The following is a 15,774-nucleotide window of genomic DNA, read 5'->3' on the forward strand; positions in this document are numbered from 1 at the left end:
TTTTCAAGTTTGGTGGATATCATAAATATTAAGAACTGAGCAATACATTTTAGAAGGCAGCTCTCATTGATCTGCTAGTATTCAATTTTTGAATGAGACAGACTAGGTTTTATAATACGTAAGGAGATATTTGGCAGACATTATGGACACAGTTGATTTAGTGAAAAAAGTATTGCTGTTATTCTCGAATATTTCCCTAATAATGAAATGAAAGCTTTCTATTACAATAATAAAACAACTTTCAAGTATTTAAATGCTATATATTGGGACTACTTCAAAACATATTACATTTCAAATAACCTCAGGAAAATTTATTAGCCTAGTATCTCTGGATAATATATGTAGCACTTGCAGCATATAGTTGAAGCAGGTTGTATCTCAAATTGTTACCAAATAATGAGTTTTACAGTGGAACACTGGGCATCAGACCTTCTATTCCTGGAGATAACTTTTTTTCCCCCCTTCCGGTAAAGTTTAAACACCCCTTAAAATAAACAATTCAGTGCAAGCCAATGTATCCAATATTGATTTATTCTATTCATAAAAAGTAACAACGTAATGGTAAATTCAATCCATTCAATGAGAAGTTTATGAGTTTAAATATATCAAAAGGGCAATGAAAGCTAATATATAGTGATTAAATAACAATCTGTGAGAAAAAGACACACAACTTTCAATTTCGTTATATTGAAATCATATACTGACAAAAGCATGCTTTTGAATTGATTCAAAGGAAGCTGCAGCCACTCGCCTTTTATAACAGCCTGGAAGTTCATAAGGAAAGATTAATTCATCACTTAACTGAAGTGTATCTCAAAATTTTTGATTAGAATCTACACTTCTGAGCCTTCTGGCAGTGCCAATATCGCTGAAACAGGGCATCAGATGCAACACCAGCAATTCTGGAATGCAAGGCCATAAACTGTAAATCAGTTTTGCCCTACTTTAAAATCAGTTTAATAATAAAAGAATAACTTTGATGATTAATATTCAAATAGTATAATTATTCCTTTAGAACTAAGTCCAGAAGGACACTTCATAGGTACACAATGCAAAACAACAATGAAGAGAACGCGTTTTTGCTATACCAGGATTCTTTAATTTATAGGACCCAGTTGAAAGGTACAGCACAATTTGTGTGTGCGCTGTGGAAAGAGATCCCACAGAAACTCTTTAGAAGGGGAAATGCTCTCCCACGATGAAGATGATGCCAGTGGATCCCTGGACAAATTGAACAACAAAGCCTAAATACTGTTAAAGCAGAGAACTGTGAACAATATCCACCATGCTTGCTAAAAATCGTCACCAGGCAGCTATGCTGGTGCCTTGGTTTTGAGAACCAGACAAGGGTTGTTTTCTTCATCATTACTTTTGAAGTGCAGATTTGGGCAAGCAAAGTCTCCCTTCTTCTTTTCCCCTCCCTCCTGCCTTTTGCCACTTCAGGATGGGTGAACACACAAATACTTAGATTTTGGGGAGGAATGCCTATAATTATGAGCTAAGTATTCTCCCTAAACGTTTAGCAAATTAGTGATGTTCAGATGCAAAACTTATTCTGCTCTGGAGGAAGGTTAGACAGAAGGTAAGTTCTGCACCTGCACTACAACTACGGAACAAAGGGGGATTATAATTGCTGCTGCCAATTTTTGCCAACCATAGGGGACACCAGAAATGCAAAAACTTTTCCCACTACTTAAATAGATCCAGGCACTACTGTAAATACAGACAATTCTCTGCCATAGCAGAGTAAACTTTTGTATGTTCAAGGAAACAGAAGAGAATTGTGTCATCCATTTTGACTCAGAATACTGTTTGTCAGATAAAGCAATTTACAGAGTTACAGCCACCAACAAAGGATGAGAGAGTGATAGAGGAATATAGGCTGAACTATGACTTTGTGATGCAAGGAAAGATTCAAAGTAACAGGAGCTTCTCTGATGACACAGACAGGCTTTAGAACATCACTTCCAGTGGGGGGATCACATCAATTGCCTGTGCCTACACGTACTCTTAACCCATGCCATAATGCACGGCAATTCATCTACACAGTCAGAGCCTACAAAGGCTCCACTAAGCACATACACACTGAACAAGGAACAGACTAACAAACAAAAAGATAACTGGCAGCCACTCTTATTAACACCGACTTTGCAGTCCCACCATCATCATTAAGAAATGTCGCTAAAAGACAAAAAAATATATATATACTGATGATTAGCATCATAATCGATACTAAGATAAAAATTCATACTGATTAACATCTGAATACTGGAAAATAGCACTCACCATTAATAACAACTGCAACCTTGACTTATTACACTGTATTAAGTTTGAGAATAAGGAATACTTATACCTGAATGCAAATAAAGACATTTACTTCATCAACAGAGTAAGAAAGTAGCCAGGTAATGAAAAGAAGCTGGATTGTCATTCCGTACTTATTATTACATTCTTATCTCTTGATCAATTTCCAAGGGCCATGTAGTAGCTAACATGGTAAACTGAAACAAAACTAAATTATAAAACTAAACTGCAAATAGCAATTGCTGTTTGCTCAAGCATCATTCATTATTTATACTGTTTCAAAATGAAAAATAACTGATTTTCTCCTGTATCTTGTACACGTGTACAAACTCAGATACTTTGCGTGCACCCAATTATTCTTAGTGTTTAGTGACTTCAGTCCAGAAAGCACATGCATACATACAACTAAACAAAGACCTACAGATTACAGAGAACATATGGATTAAGTGCAGAGAATGAGCACGCATATTCAGACATTTGCATGCAGCAAAAGTAGAGCGCTATTTACTACCTAACGCAGATGGAGAAGTTCACTTTGGAGATCTCTGCAGACTTGTGAAGTCTGGATGATGTGTTTGGAATTCATCCTCTCCTCCCCACCGCTGAGGTAACTCAGGCAAATGCATGTTGGCAGTTCCTTTAATGAGTCAAACACATTTTACCCAATATCCTTCAGCTGCATTAAACACAAACATATAAAACAGGTAGCACAAATACTAAAGCCTAAAATTGTTTTACTCCCATATACAATACACAAAGTCTGAATCATTTTGCAATTAAATCTTAAATAAAATAATTTTTACACAAAGTTGGATTGTTCATGAGACAAATAAGTTCTTAGCAACTGGGTAACGGCAAATAGATCAAGACATCTCTAGACCTTTTGTTTCCCATCAAATCAATTAAAATCCTGTCTCCTGGGGCATTGTGAGACCCTGCTCAGAACAGCTCTGTCAAATGCAGAGTGCAAGTTCTCTGTCCAAAAGAACCACCTTATTCCATAGCTTGGAATGAGCACCCGCCTCAACACAAAAGTGCAAGGTTTTCTGACTCCTTGTCCATTAATTTATTTGTTGCTGGGCATAAGAAAGGTTTACATCACACCTCTCTGAAATACTAAACTAATCTCTTTCCATCTAAATTTTAATTCACTACATAGCTTATTTCAGCATTGCATTTTATCACCACAAATTACTTGAAAGTATATGCAATAAAGAAACTCATTGAACAAGTGAATGCAGGAAAATGGATAAAAAATATTTACTTTCAGACTTTCATTTATTTTTCTCCAAATTGTTTAAAAAATGTTTGGTTGGTGGAAGTAATGTGCAGATATTGTAAGAGAAATATTAGCTGACAGTAGAGAAAGGAGCAGATCCTTGAGAACCAACTCCATTTTACCAGGCACATAAAACTAAACTCACCTCAGCTCGATGCAACTGCTAGATCCCCAGTATGAATATTAGACATGAAATAGAAAAAAAGGCTGGCTAGCCAAATTTATCTTATCTTCTTTTTGTTATTACTCCCTTCTACATTTTCGACATATCCCTTAATGCTCCTTCCTTTCAGAAGGAAATCTACGTCTCTCAAAATAATATTTACAATCTCTGCTGCAATCTCCTCCATGGTAATTTAGTCTGGATGTTTGTTACTTTTTGTGACGAATAGTTCTGCCCGAGCTCTCCATTTAGAACAAAACAATTCTGTTTTCCTGATATTCTTCATATTCAAATTATTCCAAAATGTAGTACAGAAAAATGAATTAGATAAGGGCATAGCGAAATGTGTGATCCATACGTAGGTGCCACGATGGGCTCACCAGTAACGGATATAGCCTTGAACATTAAAACAACTTTAATGAGATGGTATTGACCTAAATGGCAGTTATCTTCACTACAGAGAAAGAGAGTTGAGTTCCATTTCAGCAGCCTCCACTGACAAATGCTTTAATATCCATTTCTGATTTCCGCTTAAAATACCTTCAGATTGCTACTTCGATATATGGGAATTTCAAAAGCAATCTCCATCTTACTTTCCTATTGTCTTATCATTTTTACACATTCTCTTTCAATTAATTAAAAAGAAGTCCAACCCCCTTTCTCTTCCTGCCCATTCAAAGACAGATACAACACACCCTATCTTTCGCTGCCTCCTCTCTAAGTTAGTAACACTGTTTTTGTGCAGCCTTTCTTAAAGATCCCAGTGACAATAACAGCATCCAGTGCAGTGGGTCTGTTGGTTTGCTTCAGGTTATTGCTAACACAGAACCAGATACAATTCTTTCTGTTCTCCACCTCTAATTTAGAGGAAGAAGTGCAACCTGTGGGTACCTGGGGCCACGTCTGAACACCAGGAGCAATGCAGCTGCAGCAGCACAGCCAGCAGCCCCTGCCCTCGCAGCTTCCGAGGCACTGCAGCCCATGGCAGGTGGCTTAACACGAGGTCAGCCTCCCTGTGCACGCTGTAAGCACATCACGCTGCTGCAGCAACACTGCATTTAGGAAACGGTAACTTTCACGATCAAGATGAGCTATCAATAATCGTCTATTTTTATGTGCAGCATGCCATAAATCCTCCTAATTAGTAAACTAGATGTCATCTTTTTAGCAACCAGTCCCCAGCCTACTTCCTTATTTATTTTCTTGAATTCAATTATATTTGCCACCTGCTGGCCCAATCACCTAAATGACAGATTCTGGATGTAAGGTAGAAGCTAGGCCATAAACAATAATTTCATTATAGTTTGATTTAAAATATTTGCCTGCACCTATTTTCTCTGCTTTATGAAGAATGTCTGTGCTACTTCCTCCTCCAGGGCTCTGCTGGCTGTGGGACACTGCATTCCCTGCGGGAGACACAACAGCAGTACCAGCAAGGATGCTGCACAGCTCTGTAGCCTCCACCACCGACCCCATAAGAAATCCAGCTGAGATTTATCTGGATGCAGGGGACCACCAGAGGCTGAATGAAATGGGGTGAAGTGATTTCCAAACCTGGACAGAAAAACGAAAACTGATGGGGTCAAGAAATACAGTTGTTGCTAAAAAGGACCCTAGGTAAAATAAAGGTGAGGAAATATTTATTTAGAAGATAAAAATAATAGAAATTCTTTTGACATGAAAAGAAATGGAGGAGGCTGTAATCCTCTGACTGTTATTTAGCTGTTGCGGAGCTCTGGGTTTGTGGAGTAGATGAATTTTCAATGATTTACATTTCTGAACACTTCCCAAACGAAATCCAGCCTGTAAGGTGCACAGCTTGCAGGCAAACAGTTTAACTTGAAGCCTGAATTCAAATGCTTTGTTCAGCGTAACAGACTGCTCTCAAATTTGGTAAAAGTAAATGAGCACTGAAGCTATTCATGGCCTTTAAGGATTAAATGATGAAGAGGCTGGATTGCTATCAAACTGTGAAAGCATACAGTCCTATCGTGTATGAGCAGAAGGAAAGATCAAAGACTGAAATCTACTTTGGTCTGTTTTGTTCTTGACCAGAAACTCAACAACATCCCAAACACCAAGGCCCTACAGTCCAGGCCTTCAAAGAAACCCACATTTCCCTCCATCACCTTTTGAAATATGATTTACAAACCTATCTCCAAGAACTTGCTATATCTAGTACATGCTGAAGTCCTTACACCTGCCTCAAAAAACTACCAAAAATGTGGGAAAGCTGCCCTTCTGAAACTGGGTTAACTCTACGCTGTGACAGGGGACAATAAAAGCACTGACCCAGATCGGTGAGCATTTCCCTCACCTCCCACTACTACAGTCCATATGTAAATCCATGCTGCTTCCTTTATACTTCCAGAAACTTTCTCAATTATATTTTCCTATAACTAGTTAAAAATGCTTATAAGTACAACGTATAACCACAGTTATCCTCTAGCAACTCTTCTGTGGTTCTGCATCTTCCACTTGGCCAGTCCTTTCCCAGATTTATTTTCTACTGACTTCCACAGTTTGAAAATTAATGTTAACCCAATATTAGATAAAATTACAATTTCACCATCATTATTTTGCAATAGATAGTAATTCAGGTGAGTGTGCAAAGCTGCATTGTGTATAAATGAAAACATTAACCAAACTGGAGGCATACAGTCAGTTAATGCCCTAACAGAGCAGCCTTGGAGTGAGAAACTGCACAGCATTTTTATGTAGCATTTGGGAAAACTGTGCAGCATGGGAGTTTTGAACATTAATACTGCAGCTGTACTAAATCTACTGTGTCAGCCTCTGTCTGCAAGCAAACTAGATTTAAGGAAGTACATTTTCACTGCAGCATTGGAGGCTGAAAAATGGTAAACTTGGTTAAGTTCAACAGAAACTTACTTTAAAAGAATAGACATGAATTATGCATACCTGTTAAACAGGCACAGACAAACAGTTCTGTATGTAGACAATTATGTGACTTGTATAAAGTTTCAAAATATGAATAAAAGAGTAAAGCATTTTACAATTATATTTTAACATCGTGGCAATTATACAGTGATAGAGAACAATTACAGTGTCAGGATATAAACAATGAAATATATACAACATTTCCATTGACCACAGTTTCACTGGTTCACGTCCTTTATCTGCTATCACATCTTTCTCTGAATGTACCATAAAAAGTTAGATGGATATCTGAGTGACCCTGGGCAAGATCTGCAGGTATTATTTTGTTGCAGTGCTTTATATATTATTTTTTACATTAGCAAGAAAAAGAATGTTTTGTTGCACACAGAAATATACACAAGAAAAATGCCGTTATCACTGTGATGCATTTAAGAAGTTTCAACAAATACGCCAACTCTTCTGCAAGCCTTGAACTAGTTTTTCCATAAGCACTGAACACAACGCTAGCCTCACTGAGGACCGTGCAGAAGACATTCTGCAGGCTCTTTCTGCCAAGAGGCACAGAGCAATACTCTCTGTACAGAGATGTTATGTATTGTGCAAGATGGGATGCCTGACCAGGAAGTTTGGAGAAGTCTGTATGTGCCCTAATCCACACACGCTGGCAAAAGCTTTGGGCATCTATTACATTACAGCTGGAGTTCTAACAGTGCTGTAACATGCTAAATTTATAGGTTCATTGACCTATAGCCATCCCCCTTTCCTGATGCTGCTGTTCTCTGTAGCTTTCTTTCCCCTCTCACTGGGCTGAAAGGAATCTTTCGGTGGTCTGCATATACCCAACCATATGTTCCTTGTCCCTGCTCACACAGCTGACATCTCCATTTGGTCTTCTCTTCTACAAAGCTACTGTCAAAATTATAACCATGATAATTTGAAAACAAACAAAAACGAACACCCAAGCAGCATGGTGTGATGTACTCAGCATCAAAAGGAGAAATAGAGTAGTAGACCAAACTTCTTGGGTTTGAATGCCTGAAGTTATACATCCAGATCCTTATTTACACATATTAGGAAATCTTTTCCGCAGACATGCACAGGTCTCCAAGTTACAAGGGCTTTGCGTATCACTCAAAAAGGAGCCTTTTTACGTATTTACTTATCTGAGTATTTCTTACCTAACTTCAGGCAATCAAGTCCTACAATTTTCACTTAAACCTTGGTGCTTCAGTTGCCATATCAACAAAAATAAGTCTGTTAAGTTGCTAGAGCCCAAATGGCCTTCAGCATTTTGTTTGTACTTTTGATCTATGAGCACACAGCTGGCTGAAACTGATGGGCAAGACAGTCATTTTCTAGTGAAAACAGGGGAGACAACATCACACTTGGAGTCAAGCAAGCTTACATGCTTAATCATTGTAACATCTTCTGAAATAAGTTATATAAGAGCCTAAGATGGGTAACAGTATTCCTGCACCAGTGTTTCACTTTGTAAGCAGTTCTTGGGTAAGCAGCAAGTTCTCTTGTAAGCAGTCTTGCATTAATTCTTTCTATTAAAGGTGAAAAGTGTTGGGTAAGCTAGAACAGAAGGATATTTCTTTAAATTAAGATGATCTTTATCATAAATGGATTTTTATTTGACAGTTTTGAGTGGTATGGGAGTGCTACGATTTAGTTCAGAGACTTAAATTCATCCGAAAACTCAGACCATAAGATTTAATGAGTTAGTCTCACCCTAGTCTCAAACTGTATAAACCACAAAATCACCACTCCAAGGAACTGAGTTGGAGGTCTTTGCAAAAAGATGCTAGTGTTGTTTCTCGACATAAGCGCAAACATCTTGAATGTTTTCTACCTACTCAAAACTGGTTTAAAGTATGCCACTGGAAGAAAAGCGTACATTACAGCAAGATAACAAATGTGACTTGTATGTAATGTAACAAACAACAGTGTTATCTCCTTTGACCAGATACCAAGGAGATGGCACTATCTCTCAACCATATGTTGCAGACAAAGCCCCTGGCAGGTTGAAAGTCAAAGAGCGTGTGCTACCACATATTCAATTATACTATAACTAAACCACTACAAAATAACCATGTAGCCAACTATGATACAAATATGAAAGGCACAAGGGAAAAATTCTTCTGTGGAAATTAAGTGTCACATTTGGAAACTTGGAGCAGTCAGCTGTAAGGATCCAAAGGTCATCTACACATTTTCTCCTCCACTGTGCATCTGACTTCTGTCCTTCCTTTGACTTCACTGAAAATTTGCTAAGTTTGTGCTTTCTTTACAAAACAAAAATAATTTTCAAGTTAGAAGTACTCTGATGTTATTCCAGAAACCTTTGCCTTCTGAATTAACATCTGCATCATAATTTTTACAACCAAAACATTTGCACAGTTAAACATCGGGAAGCGTGATGAACGACTGCATAAACCATGCCAGTTTCATCTGCAGCATTCAGTTCAGAAACGTGCTGCCTCTTCACCAAGCTGCTGAAGTCTATACCTGATTTTGTAGTAACTAGGGGCACATGATAACCATAAGTTCAGCAACAAGTAATTCTGTGTTTTGCGTATTTCAGTTACTAATTTTTCACTTTCCATGAGCTGCAGCATTACCATAGCACACTATACTACTGGCCACACGAACACCTGGAAATGTGCTCATTGCTGTTACAGTCAGTCTACAGCTGATTTAAACAAGGACAAGGATGAGAAAACTACAGGCAGGAGTTTCTGTGTGATACATATCATAAGAAATTATGTAATGGACAACCATAATTGTGTGCATTATATAAACATCAATATCTCCTCTCCAGCTAAACTACTTTTATCAATGAAATCAGAACACAGTGAGCTACGTCTGGGCGTAAACATGAGGATTTCCTAACAGCAAAACAAGTATTTTTATTTTTTATTTAAAGCTGAGGTAAAGAGGGCCTTCCCTGACCCAACAACCTCATGCAAATAACTTCATGGACAAGGAGTTCCTTGACTCTAATGCGACTACTCACTTATGTACACTAATCACATACTCTCAAAGGATTAAGTCCTAAAAATTACCATAGAGATAGATCAGACTGCTGAAAGCACAGTCAAGTTTCTGCAGAAGCTACAGCTAACATATCTGAAAATGTTTTACTCACTCTTTGCATATTCAATTTTACCTGTTATTCTGACAAAATTAGGGAAAAGTTGTGCACCTTTGTCTCTAGAATTGTAACCCTTCTTGAAAATCATGATAGACATAGTCTCTGTCTCTTATCAAACTCTGGTGGATGTAGAGAGTCTATGGTGATTGCTTTGTAACAGAAAATTGTTAGAGGAGTATCTTGGCCTCTGAGAGCTGGGAAGTTTCTCCTAATGTCACTTTTTACAGTTAACGCTTAGACATCCCATTCTTAGAAATCAAAACTATCAGAGTATGTTGGCTTCCCAGAGAAGGAAAAATCATTTAGTGTCATATTTTGTATTACAGCAGTCATCTCCACTGATTTGCAATATACTTGCAATAAATGGCTTTGAGTTTTAGCTAAACCAAATCAATTGTTTAGGCTGTTGTAGCAGTAACATTTTGCTTGTATGGCATTTAACTAAGAAAACCATGTTAATGTATATTAATCTAAACATGAATGCAAAATTATTTCCTGTTGAAACACTGCTATTTCAATCTCTACCCAGACATATAGGAGAGGCGAGAAATAAATGGAGCACAGAAGACACATTGCATCTAGTGATGGTCAATAAGAGTTGGTACAAAACAAGGTGACCATCATTTCTTCAAAATATTGGAGAATATTTCTGAGAGGGAGCAAAAGTGTGTTCTTGAGTTTTCAAAAGGATCCAGTGCTCACTTCTGTTATACCTCTAAACTGGTGAGCAAGGACTCCAGCACAGCAATTGAACATAGTCTGAGTTTTCTGGAGTAAAGATCAACACAGTGCTCACCTGCTATCAGATGAGAACCTTCAGAAATACTTCTCAGGATAAATTAAAATTTTTAAGAGAAGCAAAGATGAGAGCAACAGCATCAGGCAAAATATCATGAATAACTTGGAAGTTTTCTCCTTTTTTTTTTCCACCTGTTTCTTTTTCTTCTTTTAACATATTTGACCACGAAGTCCAAATTTACAACACTTAAAAAGGGAAGGGAAGAAAAAAGACCAAGAAAAAAGAAAACAAAGAACAAATCACACTAGTGTTCTAGGGTTCTTTTGCGGAAAGCTAGAATATGCAAGAAATTATGCACTGGATATCGATGACAAGGATTTGCTTAGGACATGTCAATGATTTACCAAAATTTAACTCCCAATAGCTTTTCTATGAGCCAAAAATCTACATGCTGTTTCTGAGGTTCTCCTTCAGTCTAGTTACTCTATTTTATGCAAGAAACTTTAAAAAACAAAATACTAAACCACCAGTTAATTAACAATGGCACCTTTTCCTTTATGAGAGAAATTGACTGGCACAAAACAGGTATAACCAATGTGCAATTCCTATTTTACAGCTCTATACAATTATGTTTTAACTCAATAATATAGTTAGCCATTTTACCTTCTTTTTTTCCCAGAAAATATCCTTTTATGTTTGTAAAATGTCGTACACATAATCTAGTTAATCTTATTACTTGGTGAACATGGCTTTACTTGTGGGTAAGACTTCCTAACAAACTAACACATCCATTAATATAAAATCTTTTTTGTTCAAAAAGAAGTAAAAACATCTTTTATATTGTTAGAAACAGATTTTGTATATTGTCACCAAACTAAAAACAGTAAGCAAATATTAACTTTGTGAAGTGCAAAACAAGCTTTATTGACCAGTGAGGTAAATATTGACTGAACTGAAGCAAATATTTAGGTGCTGACGTTAATGGGACGAATCCCATTCAACACGACAAATAAGATTTTGCCTACCATATTCTGTATTTGTATTTATTCCGAAAGTTCTGAAAAGAAATATCTGGAAATATTCCTACAACGACAACGCTTTTTAAAAACATAACTGTTTTACCTTAGCAACAGATATGCATTCAGAGGGCCAGAATATTTTAACATTGTACAAGATGGAGGTTTAATGAATTGTTTTCCAACAGACAGAATGTGTTAACTCACTCACTAAAGTCTGAGCAGGTAACAGCTCCCAAGACCTCTGTTCAACTGATCTCTAAAAAGGTAAACAGAAAGTTAGTCAATTTTCAGCCACTCTTAAACCAACATTTTTCTTACTTATCTAGTGGTAACTAATACCAGAATAAAATTTCTCATATCATTTCAGTTGTACTTAGTTAAACAAAAAAATTCATGGCAGACAATCTTAATAATTCAAAAGAAAAGCAGACTTCTTTCCTCTGTGAGTTAAAGACTGTCACCCTATGGGAACATACACAGAGCAGTTACATAAGGACCTACAGGAAGCAATACGTCATCCTGAGGTACGATCAGCCTCACAAAAACTGCGTTCGCTCCCATTGACAATGTGTCACAGACACCCCCCCCCCACAAAGCCTTTCCCACCATAAACCAACACAGACTAACCTAGATTAATAAGCCAATATAACTTTTAAATATTTCTATCATATGACACGTTAGAACATTCATTTGTCTTTTGAACCTTAAATATGCTAATATGTACCAAGGAAAATGAAGAATAATTACGGATATAACTGTAAGCAGATACTATAGATCAAATACAAATTAAACAAATCCCTTCCTAGTAAACCCACACAGAGTAGGGTTTTACTTACATGAGAAGTCATTATTCAATAAAACTATTCACACAAGGTTTCACACATTCAGGTTAACACATTAGACAGATTGGAAAAAATAATAATTTTGAAAAACTTCAAAGATTCTATTGAAAATTCTGGCACCTTTAAACACACCCATTAGAGAATACCGATGTCTTACACACAGGATGATCATTATAGTTCGTCTTCTGACCTAAATACCTTTGTAAGCAGCTCTCAAAGCAGCAATTAACGTGCACCTTCTAAAATTCTTGAACAGCTGAATATTTTTTGAGTAATTGTATTTAACAGATCCTTCAATGTCACCACAAGAAAAGACCAGTCCAGATGACAGCTTCTCCACTTCAGTCTAATGACCATGGGAATCGCTCTTTCTTGCAGATAAAGACAGAGGCTGAGCACCCTCCTGTGCAGTGAGCAAAAATTACAACTGCCCTTTGTGGTTCCACTGTCTAGGTTTCATTCAAGGCTCTATCTGTACACAAAACCCAAGACTCTGGGATCTGATTCACCAGTCCTAAAGCAATTATATGACACCATTTCAGTGGAATTACTCACAGTACAGAATGATTTAACAGAATTCAGCACGTTGCTGTACACAGAGGGCTAGTAAGATTTCTGGAAACCTCAGGGAACAAGATGATGTCACTGCTCTATAAAAATATCTGGTTTAAATTCCTCATGAGTCTGTTGGAAAAAGCCTACATAATCAAACTTCAACAGTGAAATTCAGATTCCTCTGCAATCACTCAAGTGATGGGTTTTCAAAACTGGTCTGTATTCTGAAGTGCCTTACATAAAGGAATGCAGGAACTGTTTTCCTGTGCTCAAAATTCAAATTGAAGTGAAGGTTGTATAATTGCAGGAGCTAGTTTTTACAGGGATCGAGCACCTGAAGCTCAGGAAGCATTCAAATTGTAAAGGTCATTTGAGCCTCTTGCTATGATTTTCAAATCCTCCAAACAGTGTAAACTAAATCCCCTTAATTTTGCACATCTTCCATACTCATGTATCATTTTGTGAATAATGAAGACAACCAATAAAGCCTTTGAATATTCAGGACATTCTGCTATTTTACATACTCTAGCAAGGAAACAAATTTTTACCATATCATTAACTACAATTTCTTTTCATGCATCTGAGATCAATTCCTACTAATTTCACCAAAAATGCATGCTGTACACCATACTTTAAAGGACCGTAGTTCCTTCCACACCTTTTTGAAAAACAGTAATGTTAAAATTTATTAAGTGGAAAAAGAAATGAAGATTAAGATTGTAATCCCCTAATCTGTTCTAAGAGGGAAGCTTTGCAAAGCTCCATCGGGAATTAGGATGTGAAATACTTTCTTCTAATATTTTTATGCATAAAACTAGGTAACTTTTAGTACAGAGTAACTGTTTAAAAGGTAAGTAGTACGCTGCCAGGGCAGCACCAGCAGAGTTCCACGAGGACCAGTGTTTGTTCCAATATTGTTTCATGCGTTTATTAACAATGATGGGAAAAGCAGGTATAAGCTGATGAAATTTGCTGATACCATCAATTAAGGAGGTACTACCTGTACCTAGGAGGATGGGAAAGTCTGGGGCTACTTATATCTTTGTGCTTCCAGACTGTCTTCTTTCCCCACCTGAAAACATGCCTGGACAGCGGTTTGTCTCTCTGTGTGAGATTTATGGGCATTCTAGGAGGCGAGTCAAAAATACAGATTGGTAGATTTATAATTAAGCATTACATAACCCAACATATGCAATACCCATGGAAAGAGGATTCAAATTTTATGTTAATAATCTCTGAAGTCTATCTTGTTTTTAAGGAGTGACTAAATCCAGATGTCATTAATAGCATCGTGAAAAGATACCTGTTAAATAACAACATCACTGAAGAGCTACATACCTTCTAATGAGTTGTGAATTGGAGATAAATCAGCAAGTGACCTACATGAGCAAACATTATTGATTAATCATTTGCCGTTAATTATTTTCATATTTCAAGTACATGTAAGAAAGTTTGAGAACAATTTTGATGTAAAACTACATGCGCAATTTAATGCATTTTATAATTACAAAAAAGGAACAGCTGAACTAGGCTTTCTATATTTATACACTTTCAAAGCATGTACAGCAGGCACGCATAATTTCCAATCATAAAACACTACTTAAAAATAAGATTTATAATTGTTCTTCCCGATATGAGAATCAAGTTAAAATAAACCACATTGCCCTTCATAATCAAAACACTATGAGAATGACCTACTGAGCTAAGAGAATGAACATTAACATAACACAGGTAGAGCATCATAAAAATATAAGAGTACTGTTACACACTTATAAGATAGGGATAAAGCCATATAATTCTCAGAGTGCTTCCAGCTGTGAATCTGAAATCTGCATTGTTGCTGCTCCTGAGAAGTACTTAGATAATAATTCTCTGCAAATTAAAAGGTCTCCTTAGTTCAGAGGGCCTACAGGAATAGGCTTATTTAGGACTTAAGCGTATTTGTCATAACTATCCCAAGTTTGGCTTTATTTTGATTCCAACACATCACCTGCAGCCCAAGTGAAACGCAAAAGCTAATCCCTTCTTCCCTCACAGGACGGCAGAAATTTCCAGTCAAGAAATTCTGGACACAGATTCATTCGAAGGTCAGCGATAACATCACAAAGGCACGTAAAAGTGCTGCAGGTGCTTCCTTCAAACCTACCTCCAACAGAAAGAGACGTGTCCAGTGTTTTCAGCCGCTTCAGTCCTCAAGTATAAAAGAGGTTTGCTGCGGAATGGCAGGAATTACTAGATAGCAGGCCACTTAGCTCCTCTAAATACTTAGTTTTCCGCGCATGAGATGTGATGTCTAAGTGCCTGTCCCTCCCTCTCCCAGGGTTACTGACCCCACAGCCCAGAAGTATTCCTGTTTTAGTTCTGATTTTCAAAACCGCTCAGGTATCGGGCACCAAGCTCCAACGTGAGCTGCGTACCTAAAAGCTTGCAAAAGTATCTGAGCCAAGGGAAACAGATGCTACTTCTGGATGCAAACTAATTTATTCAGGAGCACATTTTGAAAGAAAACCCTGCATCTATTTAATTCCAAGCTTCTCCTAAGAGCTACGGCGGCACTAACAAGGGCAGCATTTTCCTCAGGTCTCCTAGGAGGCGCAGCCGATTCCCCCCAGCAGGACTCCCCTGCGGCGAGCACTGCTCACAGCCGAGCAGGGACCGTACCCCAGCGCCCACACGGACGTTCCTTCACTTCCTTCCTTATTATTGCTCCCCCGACCCATTTTAACCGATGCGTTCAATAAAAAAAAAAAAAAAAAATCAAGAACCGCAGCCCTGCCGCTGAGGGGGGTTCCCCCCCCGCCAGCCCCCCATCCCC

The 15,774-nt window shown here is 37.6% G+C and overlaps 1 long non-coding RNA gene across 1 annotated transcript in view; it reads right to left on the reverse strand.

Annotated features, from left to right (window-relative positions):
- The window catches only part of LOC310884485, a 28,476-nt gene extending 12,744 nt beyond the window's left edge, over positions 1-15,732 (reverse strand). The window contains exons 1-4 of the long non-coding RNA XR_014574233.1: positions 15,106-15,732; positions 14,298-14,338; positions 11,771-11,818; positions 752-2,941 (exon numbers count right to left, since the gene is read on the reverse strand). This is a non-coding gene — a long non-coding RNA (uncharacterized lncRNA). The remainder of the gene's footprint in view (positions 1-751; positions 2,942-11,770; positions 11,819-14,297; positions 14,339-15,105) is intronic.
- Between the last annotated feature and the right edge of the window lie 42 nt (positions 15,733-15,774).

Source organism: Anser anser (genome assembly GCF_964211835.1).
Source record: "Anser anser genome assembly, chromosome: 20".
Lineage (NCBI taxonomy): Eukaryota > Metazoa > Chordata > Aves > Anseriformes > Anatidae > Anser > Anser anser.